The sequence below is a fragment of the Microcaecilia unicolor genome, chromosome 1, assembly GCF_901765095.1.
Source record: "Microcaecilia unicolor chromosome 1, aMicUni1.1, whole genome shotgun sequence".
Taxonomy (NCBI): Eukaryota; Metazoa; Chordata; class Amphibia; order Gymnophiona; family Siphonopidae; genus Microcaecilia; species Microcaecilia unicolor.
In genome coordinates, this window is record NC_044031.1 from 20,141,187 (window position 1) to 20,156,663 (window position 15,477).

The window sequence follows — 15,477 nt, forward strand, 5'->3', positions numbered from 1 at the left end:
AGTACAAAACATTATATACTGCTAATCCCAGAAATAATGGATTTTCCCAAGTCCATTTAATAATGGTCTATGGACTTTTCCTTTGGAAGCCGTCTAAACCGTTTTTAAACTCCGCTAACCTAACTGCCTTTACCACATTCTCTGGCAACAAATTCCAGAGTTGAATTACACATTGAGTGAAGAAAACGTTTCTCCGATTCGTTTTAAATTTACTACTTTGTAGCTTCAACATGCCCCCACAGGTAGACGTGAAGCATAAACAGATGCTTCACGTCTACTCATTCCACTCCACTCATTATTTTATAGACCTCTATCATACCTCCCCTCAGTCGTCTTTTCTCCAAGCTGAAGAGCCCAGCCGCTTCAAGCCTTTCCTCATAGGGAAGTGTCCCATCCCCTTTATCATTTTCGTCGCCCTTCTCTGCACCTTTTCTAATTCCACTATATCGTAATAAAGTGTATTAAGATTTTGCTCTTAGCACATCCTATCATCAGAAAAGCAAAGATACTTACCTGTAGCATGTATTCTCCGAAGACAGCAGGCTTCACATTCTCACAAGTGGGTGACGCCGATCCGTGTTGCTCGGTCCTTCATTTTGCCAAAGCTAAAAAGAGACATTTGTGGAGCACCAGTCGCGCTGCCCCTCAGAAGCACAAGTGCCTTCCCGCCCACCGTGCAAACGCAGTCTCCTCAGTTAATACTAAAGCAAAATATAAGGCAAAAATAACCAAGGAGACAACTCAGGGGAGGTGGGACGGATTGTGAGACTATGAAGCCTGCTGTCCTCAGAGAACACCTGCTACAGGTAAGTATCTTCACTTTCTCCGAGGACAAGCAGGCTTCTTTCTTCTCAGAAGTGGGGAAAACCTAGCATCCAGGCTCACCGAAAACATCAAACATTGGTTAATTGGGCCTCGCAACGGTGAGGACATAACAGAGATTAACCTGAAACTATATACAATCTGAATGAGAGTGCAGCCTGGAACAGAATAAAACGAGCCTAGGAGAGTGGAGTTGGATTCTAGACTCCAAACAGATTCTGCTGCACTGCCCAAACCAACTGTCGCGTTGGGTATCCTGCTCAAGGCAGTAATGATGATATGATGGACTGAAGACACATTGCAGCCTTGCAAATTTCTTCAGTGGAGACCTCAAGTGGTCTACCAACACAGCCATGGCTCTGACATTATGAGATGTGACATGATCCTCCAAGGCCAGCCCCAAACTTGGCATAGTGAATGAAAGCAATCTGCCAGCCAAACTGAAAAGGTGATTTCCCAATGGCGACCCCATCCTGTTCGGATCAAAGATACAAAAAGCTGGGCGAACTGTCTGGGGCCTTGTCCGCTCCCTGTAGTAGGCCAATGCTTTCTTGCAATCCAAGGTGTGCAAGCCGCTTTCACCAGGATGGGCATGAGGTCGGGGAAAGAATGTTGGCAAGACAATCGACTGGTTCAGATGGAACTCCGACACCACCTTTGGCAGGAACTTAGGGTGCATGCGGAGAACTACTCTGTTATGATGACACTTAGTATAAGGTGCATCCACTACTGAGGCCTTAAGCTTAGTGACCCCAGAGCTGAAGTAACAGCCACCAAGAAAAATGACCTTCCAGGTCAAGTACTTCAGATAGCAGGAATTCAGTGTCTCAAAAGGAGCTTTCATTAGCTGGGTGAGAATGACGTTGAGATCCCATGACACTGGTGGAGGTTTGACAGGAAGCTTTGACAAAAGCAAACCTTTCATGAAGCGAACAACTAAAGGCTCTTTCATCAGCTGGGTGGGATGATGTTGAGATCCCATGACACTGGTGGAGGTTTGACTGGAGACGATGACAAAAGCAAACCTCTTATGACGTGAACAACCAGTGCTTTTTTGTAGAAAGAAAAGGTGCTGGTACTCATTATGGGCGGGGTCACCACATATGGCTCCACCCCTATGATAGCCACACCCATATAACCACACCCCCTATACCAGCCATGGCGCATATAAACAGACATCATTGAAAATATTACGATAGGAGAAAAAATAACGTGATTTTTTTTCATATAATCTCTGTAAACTCTTACAGCTCCAGTATACCCAGTGCAAAATAGACAGCCAATGTAAATTCTCAATTGGACATATTACAAACACTAAAATGAAAATAAAATTATTTTTTTCTACCTTTGTTGTCTGGTGACTGTTTTTCTTTCCATATGGTCCCAGTCTGTGATTCTCCTTTTCCTTGTTTTCGCTTAACTCTTCTGTGCCATTTGTCATTTTTGTCTCCTTTTTCTTTGCTTTCTTCAATATTTTCAGGCTCTCTCTCTGTCCAGATTTAATTCATTCTTACTATCCATTCTTTAATTTCCTTCATCTACCTGTGGCTTTTCATCTTTCCTCACCCTTTTTCTAACCATGCCCCTTCCTCTTATTCTCCAGTCTTTCTCTCTCTCCCTTTTCCATCCAGCAGCTCTGCTTTCTCTCCCCATCTTCAGTGTCTCCTATTTCTTTCTGCATTCTTCATCCAGCGTCTTCCCTCTTTCTCTCCCTATCCTTCCGTTTTCCCTCTCTCTCTCCCCAGCCTTCCATCTTTTTTCCCCTCTCTCTCTCCCATCCTTCCATCTGTTTCCCCTCTCTCTTTCCCCATCCTTCCATCTGTTTTTCCCCCTCTCCCCAATCCTTCCATCTGTTTTTCCCTCTCCCCAATCCTTCCATCTGTTTTTCCCTCTCTTCCCCATCCTTCCATCTGTTTTCCCCACTCTCTCCCCAATCCTTCCCTCTGTTGGTTTCCCTCTTTCTCTCTCTCCCATCCTTCCATCTGTTTTTCCCCTCTTCCCCAATCCTCCATCTGTTTTCCCTCTCCCCATCCTTCCATCTGTTTTTCCCTCTCCCCATCCTTCCATCTGTTTTCCCCCTCTCTCCCCAATCCTTCCCTCTGTTGGTTTCCCTCTTTCTCTCTCTCCCCATCCTTCCATCTGTTTTTCCCTCTCTCCCCAATCCTTCCATCTGTTTTTCCCTCTCTCCCCAATCCTTCCATCTGTTTTCCCTCTCTCTCCCCATCCTTCCATCTGTTTTCCCCTCTCTCTCCCAATCCTTCCCTCTGTTTTCCCTCTCTCCCCAATCCTTCCCTCTGTTGTTTTCCCTCTTTCTCTCTCTCCCCAATCCTTCCCTCTGTTGTTTCCCTCTCTCTCTCCCCAATCCTTCCCTCTGTTGTTTTCCCTCTTTCTCTCTCTCCCCAATCCTTCCTGTTGTTTTCCCTCTTCTCTCACTCCCCAATCCTTCCCTCTGTTGGTTTCCCTCTTTCTCTCTCTCTCCCCAATCCTTCCCTCTGTTGGTTTCCCTCTTTCTCTCTCTCCCCAATCCTTCCTCTGTTTTTCCCCTCTCTCCCCATCCTTCCATCTGTTTTCCTCTCTCCCCATCCTTCCATCTGTTTTCCCCTCTCTCTCCCCAATCCTTCCCTCTGTTGGTTTCCCTCTTTCTCCCCATCCTTCCATCTGTTTTCCCTCTCTCTTTCCCCATCCTTCCATCTGTTTTTCCCCTCTCTCCCCATCCTTCCATCTGTTTTTCCCTCTCTCTCCCATCCTTCCATCTGTTTTTCCCCTCTCCCATCCTTCCATCTGTTTTTCCCTCTCTCTCCCATCCTTCCATCTGTTTTTCCCTCTCTCCCCATCCTTCCATCTGTTTTCCCTCTCTCTCCCCAATCCTTCCCTCTGTTGGTTTCCCTCTTTCTCTTCTCCATCTTCCATCTGTTTTTCCCTCTCTCTCCCCATCCTTCCATCTGTTTTCCCTCTCCCTCCCCAATCCTTCCCTCTGTTTTCCCTCTCTCCCAATCCTTCCCTCTGTTGTTTTCCCTCTTTCTCTCTCCCCAATCCTTCCCTCTGTTGTTTTCCCTCTCTCTCTCCCCAATCCTTCCCTCTGTTGTTTTCCCTCTTTCTCTCTCTCCCAATCCTTCCCTGTTGTTTTCCCTCTTTCTCTCTCCCCAATCCTTCCCTCTGTTGGTTTCCCTCTTTCTCTCGCTCCCCAATCCTTCCCTCTGTTGGTTTCCCTCCTCTCTTTCTCCCCAATCCTTCCCTCTGTTGTTTTCCTCTTTCTCTCATCCCCAATCCTTCCTCTGTTCGTTTCCCTCTTTCTCTCTCTCCCAATCCTTCCCTCTGTTGGTTTCCCTCTTCTCTCTCTCCCCAATCCTTCCCTCTGTTGTTTCCTTCTTTCTCTCTCTCCCCAATCCTTCCCTCTGTTGTTTTCCCTTTTCTCTCTCCCAATCCTTCCCTCTGTTGGTTTCCCTCTTTCTCTCTCCCCCAATCCTTCCCTCTGTTGGTTTCCCTCTTTCTCTCTCTCCCTATCCTTCTTCTGTTGGTTTCCCTCTTTCTCTCGCTCCCCAATCCTTCCCTCTGTTGTTTTCCCTCTTTCTCTCTCCCCAATCCTTCCCTCTGTTGTTTTCCCTCTTTCTCTCTCTCTCCCCAATCCTTCCCTTTGTTGGTTTCCCTCTTTCTCTCTTCCCCAATCCTTCCCTCTGTTGTTTTCCCTCTTTCTCTCTCTCCCCAATCCTTCCCTCTGTTGGTTTCCCTCTTTCTCTCTCTCCCCAATCCTTCCCTCTGTTGGTTTCCCTCTTTCTCTCTCTCCCCAATCCTTCCCTCTGTTGTTTTCCCTCTTTCTCTCTCTCCCCAATCCTTCCCTCTGTTGGTTTCCCTCTCTCTCTCTCCCCAATCCTTCCCTCTGTTGGTTTCCCTCTCTCTCTCCCCCAATCCTTCCCTCTGTTTTCCCTCTTTCTCTCTCTCCCCAATCCTTCCCTCTGTTGTTTTCCCTCTTTCTCTCTCTCCCCAATCCTTCCCTCTGTTGGTTTCCCTCTTTCTCTCCTCCCCAATCCTTCCCTCTGTTGGTTTCCCTCTCTCTCTCCCTGCCAAGTTTCCCGCGAAGTCGCGACGCACGCAGCACCAGCCCCTATTTCCGGCCGCTGCTGCTTCTCCTGTTGAGCAGCAGCGGCTGCTACGCTACACAAAGAAAAAGAAGATTAAAAAAAAAATTGAAACATGGCTGAAACGCGGCACCCCGGCACTGTAGACAGCCATTAGGCTCAGATTCCCGTAGGTGAGGGGGAGGAAGTATTAGTGTCTGGGGGTGGTAGTGGTAGTGCCACCCATCGTGTTGCTAAATGGGGAGTACCTTACGACCAATTAACTATTGACCAACGTCAGTATGCCTGGTTTACTGATGGTACAGCCAAGTATACTGATGGTAAGCGGGCATGGAAAAGTGTGGCCTACAATCCTCATACACAACAGATATTGCAGAGCACGGGCCCAGATGGGAGTAGTCAATATGCTGAATTATATGCAGTCTATCTGGTACTTAAACAAAATGCGCCAGAGGCATACATATATACTGATTCATGGGCTGTGGCAAATGGATTAACAACCTGGTTACCTACATGGAAACAGAATGATTGGTATATTCATACTAAACTGGTTTGGGATCACAGTTATGGCAAGAAATTAGTGAATTTTTGCAATCTACTTCTGCCTATGTCTATCATGTTGATGCACATGTTTCCCCTATAACCTCTGATCATATTTTTAATCAGACAGCAGATTCCTTAGCTACTATTCACACGAATGTCATCTCTGGAACAGATGATTCTACTATTCATCGGGGTGAAGAAGAGACCGGTATTGCAAGCTGGGCACATCAAAAATGTGGACATCTCGGAGAGCAAGCCACCTATCACTGGGCGTGGCAGCGTGGGTTAGCATTGTCTCTTTCTACCATTAAAAATGTTATTGCTCACTGTCCTGTTTGTCAACATTTGACTAAACGCCCTATACCACACCCAGTCAAAGGTACACTTGCTCGAGGTAAGTTCCCTGGCCAAATTTGGCAACTAGATTATATTGGCCCTTTACCAATTTGCAGGGATGTAAATATGTCTGTGTTGCCGTGGATACTTATTCCGGATTTTTGCTAGTCCACCCTTGTCGTAGAGCTACAGCTCAGCAGACTATTGTTTTTGGAATCCATATGTAGACATTATGGCGTTCCACTGCAAATTCAAAGTGATAATGGCTCTCATTTCAAAAATCATCCTGTTACTGCCTTTTGCGCCCAATTTAACATTGAATGGGTTTTCCATATTCCCTATTATCCACAAGCTGCTGGTCTTGTGGAACGTATGAACGGTCTGTTGAAAACACAGATCCGGAAATTAACCTACTCACACTCTTGCGCAATGGCGCAAATATTTGTACCCAGCAGTTACTATCCTCAATAATCGTCCAATAGGGGAGAGTGAAACACCATTGATGCGTATGTTGACTCCCCATCTTCAAGTCTTGCCCAGTACACATGTCACCCTGGGAGTTAAGCTCTTACATCCGAAAGCTGTTATACCGCTCCGTCATACGATTGACGCTGCTGGTTTTGATCTTGTAGCCCTCTTTGACACTCTTTGTGCGTCCCGAGTGGTGACAAAATTTCCAGCCGGGTTTGCTTTATCTCTCCCAGCTGGCCATTATGCTCAGATTGTGGCCCGTTCCAGTTGGGCTCTTCGTGGCTTACTTCCTGTGGGAGGTGTCATTGACAGAGATTATCAGGGTGAGGTCATAGTCCTTCTGATGAATCACACTGAGGAGGATGTAATGGTGCAGGCTGGGGATAGGATAGCACAATTGTTGATAATTCCTGTCAATTCCTCTTTTACTCAAATTTCTTATTTTGTGGGAGTCACTGAGCGAGGTACACAGGGGTTTGGGTCTACTGGGAGGGGTGTGGGTGGTCGAGTATGGCATCAGGACCCTGCACACCCAGGTCCTCCTCAACCTGCTGAAATTATAGCCCGAGGGGAGGACAATACTGTTACAGTAGTTCAGCCAGGACAACAGAGTTGGACGAATGTTCCTGCTGATCATTGTTATTTAAGGGAATAGGATTTATATGTGTTTCTCCATTTCTTTTTGTTTCAGGGCATACTGTTTCTCTGTTTGGGTTGGGAACTCGATGCCCATACTCCCGGCGAGCGGGTGCTGGGAGTGACCTCGCGTGTCCACTATTGGTGGAGCAACAAAAATAACTCAACCTTACAGCAAGATAATTATACATGTCATACTGCATGTCCGGTATTGAACGTAACTGCTTCCCAAGCTGTGTTTCATAAAACTGAACAGCGCTTTGTAGTTGTTTCATCCAGTTTTGTGAATGTGACTATCCATAATGCTACGTCCTGGGTTATGTGCATCCAGCCTATGGGATTCCGGGACCAGATATGGAGACTATGGAATCGGACACGCAAAATGCAGTTCCTCCAAACTTGTAACAGCTCTATAGTAAATATTACTTTGAATCGAACTGCTGAATGGATTTTCACTAATGCTACACCAATTGCAAACCGTTTTACACCCTGGATGGACTTCTTGCATGTGTTGCTTGCTGTTAGTAATATGACTAATCCTGCTCCACTGTCACGTATTCCCACTACATGCAAAAACATGTCTATGCAGTATAGAAAGATTGTATTAACTTACAATGTTACATTTCCACACTTGCCTCGATGTACTAGGGTACGGCGAGCATGGTATGATACTATTTTGGGGGGTGCGGGAACTGGACTGGGAATTCTGAATACTGTAGATACAGATACTCTGTTTAGTAAGCTACACTATCTAGGTAAGGACTTGCATACTGAACTGAATATTTTAGCCAATTGGTTACCTGCCATTCCAGGAACAGGACAATTAATGGTGCCTGCGATAGCAGACATTAATCATTTATTAGCCCAAACTTTTAAGTTTGAAAATTATACTGACACTACTTTGACAAAAGCATTGAATTATACTTGGTGTTCATTACAGACGTTGTACGCTTTGCATCAGCGGGACAGAGTCCAGATGGCTCTACAATTGGGGATGCATACCCAGTTGCAGACCCTTTTTGCTGGATATATTCCGGTTGATGAGTGGTTGTTCCCACATTCAGAGAGTACAGTCTGTACTGATCGATTCTGTACAGGGGTTTTATCTTCATATAAGATTTTCCATAAACGACCTACGGTGGTCCATAATACTATGTATACTTCTGTCTCCTCATAAGCAGAGAATATCAAGGGGTGGAATGTAATACATGGGATTGAAGGTCAGCTGGGGATGGAATGAGTGGAATGTTTTGGCTGTAATTATGTGTTGATATTCTCTGTTATGGGAAACAGGCTAGTTGTTTAAGGGATGCCAGCACCTCTGGGAAAGGCACCTTCAACCTGTGCAGGTCTGGGAGAGTTATTCTCTGTTGGGAAACAGGCTGGTTGTTTAAGGGATGCCAGCTTGTGCAAGTCTGGGAAAGGCACCTTGGTTCACACTATAAAAGAAGGGAGAGCACGGGACTTGCTTTAGAAGCTTGCCTGAACGTAGGGACGCCTTGTTCAGTGATGTCCCTGCAATCTCTGAGGAAGAGCTAGTGCTTCCCTGGTGGTCTTCCCAGATGCTGACTGAATTGCGGGTGCTGTAAGTATCTTGGTGTATGTGTTCACATATGTCACCAATAAAAGCGATATACCGCATATTGTGTCTGGTGGCTTTTGTGTTGTCATAAGCACAGCGCCCCCTAGTGTTACAGCTTCAAGGCTTCACTTTCTCTGAGTCAGCTTCAGAACGTTGGAGGTGGTTTTTATTATATAGGATGGGGGGGGGGGGGGGCAGAGATGACAGTTACCCAGGAGCGCATGGTTCGGTGTAGAGTATCCTTGAAGGATATTAATGAAACAGGATCTTTAGGGAATCCCAATAGAGAGGTTTCAATAATAGTGAAAGAAAGCCAGAGTGTTTAATAGGAGTACACAGTACAAGATGCAAATTATCCCCTTCAGCTTCTAAGCAGCTTGTAGATGCAAGGAAAAAAAACACAGTTTGAAGTGTCTATATAATGCTAGAACCCTAAAAAATAAGATGGGACAGTTTTGTTTTGTTTTTTTGTCGGTCAGCATGCGGAGTTGAAGAGATGTGCAGAATTATACAAGAAAACTGCTTTTAATTTTCATAGATCTAGAAGCCTGGTTGCATAGACAATTTTAAGTTGCAGTTATACTGCTCAACAAAATCCCTTTGAGTATTTCGAGCTGAAAAGTGGTACAGAATTTCCCTCAACTGCCTATACCCGATCCAAGGATACTTTTGCTTTTTGAATAAAACAGAATTATGAGTAGCTTGACATTCTGATGAGGGGAGGGGAACAAAAGATGGCTTAAGCTTGAAGTAAAGTTGGAAATGTGCCAACAAATAGCGAATTGCCCAAAAGCTGTGTTCAATTGGTTTGCACCGAGTGGTTTATGAAAAGCAGTTTCTGTATTTTCTTTAGTAGAGGAGTGAGGTAGCCGTGTTAGTCCACTCTTAAGGTTATCAATAGAAATCAAACAAAATAAAACATGGAAAAGAAAATAAGATGATGCCTTTTTTATTGGACATAACTTAATACATTTCTTGATTAGCTTTGGAAGGTTGCCCTTCTTCGTCAGATCGGAAATAAGCAAATGTATTTTCTTTGTATTCAAAGAACTATGAACACGTAAAAAGAGTAGACTAGTATTACCGTTAAGACGTTGTAAATAGCTGTTGGAAGTAGCAGTGCTACTCTCCCTTCTGTTCCTAAAGCTTTCCTGTGGGAATGTCCAGTAAAATAATAAACTCCCCCCTCCTTCCTTGACCAAGTTGTACCTTAGCTTTAAGGTTATAGGAAAAATTAGAAGATTGACACACAGGATAGAAAAATTGTCCACATGTACAGATCTCCATTATTCTAAAATGACTCTCTTTACTACTTTGGTGGGCATGGGCCTGTGGAGTTCCAGCTTCGTCCCAGTGGTGCTTTAAAACCATGTCAATTTACGCAGGGCTTTCCTGCAAAAAGAAAGCATTTCTTGTAGAAAAACTGCTGAATGTAAAGCTATGCAAAGTATATGGCTTGATAGAAAAAGTAATATTTTGTTTTACAATTCTTTAAGCAAGCACAAAGATGATTTAACCTGTGCCCTAAATATAGGTGAATAGACATGCTTGGAGCTACTATGGCGCTTATGTTGGACGTCTGAAAATGGATATTTAGAGATCCACATTGCATAAACGGCCAGATAACAACTCTATGAAGCCCGAATGGAAAGAGAGACGGCCTAGGAGTTTTGGGCAGGACTAGGGAAGATGGAAAAAAAATGGATTTCTATCTGTGATAACAGGAAAGCCTGGTACATCCGGAGAACAAATACAGGGGAAAATCCCCCTACCTGAGTGACTCCGGAGTGTACCAGAGCTCCTGAATCAGGTTCGTCTGGACTTGCAGCCTTGTCTACAGCAGAGCGATCACCCGACTGAAAAAACGGAGGATAATTGAAAATGGCCGCTGTTCGCGCCACTTTCGCTGCCCCCGAGAGCGTGCCTGACACCTCCGCAACAAGCGGAGTACAGCGGGACAGCGAAGACCTAACAGCTGGCGAAACAGACTTGTGAACCGGAAGAAGCACAGGCCCTGAAGCCACATCGAAAAAATAAAAAAAACAAGAGCCAAATGTAGAAGAGCCGGCGGCGTTAAGTCCGCGACGCCGATAGACAGCAGAGCTCTGGAGCTTTTCAGCGATATCGGAACAAAACAAGTGCATGCGCGTCAGCGGTTCGCACTTTTTTTTTTTAAACTAAAGCCCGCTCGTACAACTACCGGTAACAAAAAGAATAAAAATCTACTATATATTGACAAAGATGAGAGGCTTAATTCTGCCGGTGAATGAGATACAGAACAGCTGATCAGCTACAAGAAAGCACTCACGGAGAACTAAACAGAGCTGCCTGCTGGTTAGGTCACTGGGGAAAGCACTGCTTCTCTTATCTCTCTTTGTATTATTTATTTATTTAATACTGGCTGCCTCTCCCAAAGGCAATACCCCCTTCTAGCAACAAGGGTAGCCCTTCCCTTTTTTTTCTTTCTTTTATTTTATTTATTTCTTATTTTCAAAGGGAGATGGGGAGGAAAAAGGGGGAGGGACTCGGGACACCCGAGTTTAACACCCCAGAGGCTGAAATGTAACATTGCTAAATACCTAACAAGCCTCTAAAGAATTCCCCCGGCACAGAATAAAGAGAAAAAGAATAAAGATTAAACAGAAAAAGTTAAAGACCAACCAAGAGAGACTAATGGGCTCACTTCCTACCTGCTGGGAGACTGAGAAAATACTGAGGCTAGGGTCACGTGACCAGGGCTCCTATTGGCTTGCAACTGTTCAAGAACCGACAAGAGTGGGGGGAGTTATTTTAGATCTAGTCCTTAGTGGATTGCAGGGCATGGTACGAGAGGTAACGGTATTGGATCCGCTGGGAAACAGCGATCATAACTACGACATAATGAGGAAAATGGTTAAAAAGAAGCTAAAAGTATCATCTGCATAGTTTAGGACTTTAAAGTAGGCATGCACGTTGTTTAAAAATACCATCGTGGACGCCTAGACCAGATGCATTCCATGTATTAACAAAGGTGGAAAGAAGAGCAAATGACAGGCAGCAAGTAAAAGAGGCTATTAGAGCCAAAAGAACATCCTTCAAAGAGTGAAAAAAGGATCCGAATGAAGAAAATAAGAAGCAACATAAGCACTGTCAAGCTAGATCCAAATGTAACCCATAGAGGGTTTAAATAAAAAAATGTACCTGGCTCCGGGGTCGTAGCGTCAGCTGATGGGGAGATTTTCGGCTGCGTTCGCTGCACCAGCAAGTTCGCTGTACCAGCATGTTTTTTTTTCACATGACAGGGACCAGCATGTTTTTGGCGCGTCGGCGCATCGGCGCGTCGGCGCGTTGGCGCTACGGCGGCAATAGTGAGGCCGCATCGAGGAGCAGTGAGGAGGAGTGAAGAGAGGAAGCCTGAAGAGAGTCTGGACTCTGATTGGCCATGCGTCAGAGTCTGACGTCGACGTAATGACGTCACACTGACGCAGGGCCCGAGGATTCCTTCTCTTAAGGGAACCGGCTCTATTTTAAGGTATCGAGCCGGTTCCGAAATTAAAATAGAATCGGCGTGGGACCGGAGGAAGAATGGGGGAGTGCTCCGGTGCACTCTCCCAGCGTTTTTTTGTTTTAATAAGGTGGCCAGTCACGTTGTGGGCGCTGCACGCGCCAGGTTGAAGAGGAGGAGAGCTGAGTGCATCGGAGGGGGCACGAGACGCTGCTGGCTCGTGGAAAAGAGAAGCAGGAGGCTCGTGCCACAAGGAAAAGAGGATTTTTGGGCTGAAGGAGCCACAAGGTACAAATATTTGTTTTTAATTGAACAGCTGTGTTTGTGTAGATGTTTAAAAATTGTTTAATTGAGTCTAAAAAGGCTGTGGTTTTAAAAATAAAGAGATTTAATGGGGCAGGAGGCTCGTGCTTAAGGCACGAGCTCGGGGAGGTTAAGTAAAGATTCTAAACTGTCTTTAGGGACAGTTGGGTGGGTATTAAGCTGCTGAGAGGACGCAGGTGTCAGAGTCCCTCAGAAAAGTTAAAGAAATTACTTAACAGTGAAGAAAAATTGTAAATTGTGATTGGATGTAGTGTGTGTGCATGCACAGAATCGTAGCAGTTAATTACAAAGAGCCGCGGGTTTTTGGCTCTGAGGTTGTGAGTGAGAGACTGAGCTGGAGGTAGTTCATCTAAACTTAAACTTTACTACCTCAATTTTGCCCAGTTCCTGAGAGCTCAGATTAATAAATATTTATTTTGACCTGAGGTGACCTAAAAAGTTCATAATATGGGCTCAGATAAAAACTGAAGCACAGAGGTGTTATCCTGAATAGCTGGATCAGTGCCTTAATTTGAGTGTGCTGTTTTTATAATAAGGAAGAAAAATACAGACATTACCTGTTTTAAAGAAAATTGAATTGGAACTTATATAAAGAGGGATGTGCTGTAAAATAAATAAATAATCCAGATAAAGTTAAAATAATTCTAAGAAAGTTATTCTGAATTAATGTTTAATGCCTGAGAGCTGTTAACAGGTATAAGTTTAAAAATCAGATTACCACAAATCTGAAGTTTAATATTTTTTTTCAAAAATCTTTTGAGGGTGGGTTATAGCTTAGGGATACCTAATTATATTTTTATTTACTTGGGGTAGCTAGCAAATAGGAAAAATATTAATATACTAATGGAATGCATAGGTAGGGAATAGGTTTCTTTCTTTAAGTTCTTTGAGATAGAGTAGTAGGAGTTGAAGCGGATCTGCTATCAAGTACAAGCTAGTCAAATCTTCTATCAAACTCATGCTGGCCAGTGAAGACGGAAGTCCATGCCAAGAAAGAAGAGGATAGAAGATCAAGGAAGTATCCTTTGGTCCTTCATTATTAACCCTAGAGAAAGAGACTTATCACTAAACAGGGGGGAGAAGTAAAGCAAAGCTACAGATTTTATACTTACCTTGCATGCACGACTGGAAGAGAACCTGAAAGAAAAAGAACAAAGCAAAGAATCAGCCCTTACAATTTCAAGGAGAAAAAAAATATTAAGCACTGTTTATGTAAAATTTGATGTGATAGCCGATGTTTTTTTAAAGAGAAATACTTATCTGACAAATTGTCTTTAAGCGTTGCTGGAGCGAATATTTGTTATTTTCCTAACAAGAAAAAGAAAAAAATGTTATAACAAATCACTTGCAAGTCAATAAATGTAATTTATTTCCGAATTCAATATTCGTTTAACTGAGTTCTTATTTAGTTTAATTTCCCCTTCTTGTTTAGAAACAAGAAAGCGAGGATAGTTTTTAATGATTGAATCTCACCCTCTGTTAGTCTGACAGGGGGTCATCTGAGGTATTGCTAAGGTATTTGTAGGGTGAGCCCTTGTTTCCGGAGGTGAGGTCACATTATTTATGGCGTCACGGTGACAGGATTCTTATTTATATTGAAGAAATTTGGTGTGGGGAACTAAATTTGGTAAATAGGTAAAAACTCCAATATTCTATTAAAAGTAATTACTGTATTTGCAAAGTTTTGTCTGCACAATTTGAACCTTGATTTTAGCTACAACCCAATCTCCAGTGAAAATGGAAGGCATGAGAACTGAAATGGAGGAACTGAAAGAGATGGTGAGAGCTCTGAGGGATACACGACAGACTCCTGTAGAACCAACACCATCGTGCTGAGGAAAGACAAGGAAATTCCAGATTTCTTTGGATTTGCCAGGAAGCTGGAGACCTTTCAGTAGAGGAATGGGTCGAAGGTACCAAGGTGGCCTTGAAGATGTTGAGAGTTGCAGAAGAAGATAGCTGGATATAGTGAAGGATCACATCAAGGGTCAAGCAAAGGATACGGTAAAGTTCTCGGCACTTAGAAGGCACTGCACAGTGGACGACATTTTTGATTTGCTAATTCAAGTTTACGGAGACAAGGTACCTTTAGGGCTTAAGGTGAAGGAGTTTTATGATAGACGTCAGAGAGTAGGAGAGACCATCCGGGGAATTTGCTTACCAACTGCAAGAGGGATTGCACACCATTAGATCAAGGGATCGCTCAGAGGGGTGGGGAATCCCGAAGATGTTTTAAAAGAACAACTGATCTTAGGCTTGAGAGATGATGTTCTGAGAAAGGAGATGAGCCGTCGGGTAGAACTGAACCCGGAGTTAACGTTCGAGGAACTTATGCAAGCCGCCATCAATTGGGCTGAAGAGGAGAGGCGTCCATATCGACAGCAGGAGTGCTCTGTACGAATACTGCAGCGGGACAAGTCAGATTGATGCCCTCTGTATATGACGGCAGGTGCAACTGGGGGATTTGCGGAAAGAGACCCTATAGCGGAAATAGTTCGGAGACTGGAAAGGATGAAAAGAAGCAGGAGGATTTCTTGTCCCAACAGAGAAGGAGGGAATCGTCTTATGGAGTTGGGACAAAGCGAGAAACCAGAGGTTGCTCGAAGATATGTGCCAAGGGACTATTCTAAAGTGATGTGCTACAAACTGTGGGGAATTGGGACATATTGCTCGTTTCTGTAGGAGTGAGAAAGCGGTGCCTAAATTGGTGAGAACAGAGAATGAGCAGCCAAGTACCAGTTTTGCAAGGAATGTTCCAGAGAAAGGACAGGGGGATGCGGTGACAACAAAAGGCCAAGATACAAACCTTGGAGTCCGAAATTTCGACGCAAGATTGGAACTCCTTACAGGAGAAAGCAATAGGAGCTAGTCCAGTCATTCCTCTACTGATTGGTGGAGTAGCTACGGATTGTACCGTGGACACTGGGTCCAATGTGTCCCACCATACTGGCAAGTCATTATTATAAGAATTTCAAAAATGTGGATGAACTACAAGATGCCAGTTTGGATAAATGTGTTCGTGGCCCAATGGAACCGCATTACAGTGATAGGGTGCATTGCGGCGGAAGTGCAGTGCATGGGGCAAAGGATTCCGGAGAGATGTATTTTGTGGTCCGGGACACTAAAGTCACATCCAAATGGGAGGAATCAGTTCCCGGAATTGTCGGTATGAGAATGTGCTGAAATACTTGGATGGATTGTTT